The sequence below is a fragment of the Rhagoletis pomonella genome, unplaced genomic scaffold, assembly GCF_013731165.1.
Source record: "Rhagoletis pomonella isolate Grant_MI unplaced genomic scaffold, Rhpom_1.0 Rhpom_scaffold_00008, whole genome shotgun sequence".
Taxonomy (NCBI): domain Eukaryota; kingdom Metazoa; phylum Arthropoda; class Insecta; order Diptera; family Tephritidae; genus Rhagoletis; species Rhagoletis pomonella.
Window position 1 is genome coordinate 5,229,870 of NW_023458562.1, and position 658 is coordinate 5,230,527.

The following is a 658-nucleotide window of genomic DNA, read 5'->3' on the forward strand; positions in this document are numbered from 1 at the left end:
AAAATTATTATATATAAAACTTAAAAGGCCACGTAGACGTACCACATACATAAGAGGTAGGTTAAAATTAAAAAAAAAAAATTAAAATTATTTTCCGCCCTTCATTTATTCTTATTAAAACAAATAAAATTAAACCGTTCTCTTTATTTAATTATATTTAACTTCTAATAAAAATAACATATCATCAAGTATGGAATTTTATTTGTATTTTTTTTCCTTAAGTTCTGAAGTATATATGCGTACTAAGTTTTTAAATAACTTAACTTTGACGGGAATTTTATTACAAACTATATTTTCGTTACCATTTAAAACCTACACATCTAAATTCTATCTGTTATATTATTAAATAATTATACGTTTAAGTGGCTAGACCGAAGTCCCTCATCATAGTCACGCTTGGAGATAAGTACCGAATCCGTGATTAGTGTGAGCCATGGTGTATTAATAATTATATCATTACAAGATGGTGTAAGCATGGGTGTAGGCCAAAAACAAATAAAAAAATAAGTTACCAATTTGATTCATTGGCAATTGCTAAATTCTTACCTGAAACGCAATTGAAAAATCCCTAGTTGTAGAAGGTGATGATGCTGCTGGTGTGCACTACTCCAAAAATCTGTTGGAAGAAACACAAACATAAAGACTGGTTAAGGTCTGA

At 28.7% G+C, this 658-nt stretch overlaps 1 long non-coding RNA gene across 1 annotated transcript in view; it reads right to left on the bottom strand.

The window, feature by feature from the left end:
• Window positions 1-492: 492 nt before the first annotated feature.
• Window positions 493-658, bottom strand: part of LOC118745106 — a 759-nt gene continuing 593 nt past the window's right edge. The window contains exon 4 of the long non-coding RNA XR_004993612.1: window positions 493-616. This is a non-coding gene — a long non-coding RNA (uncharacterized LOC118745106). The remainder of the gene's footprint in view (window positions 617-658) is intronic.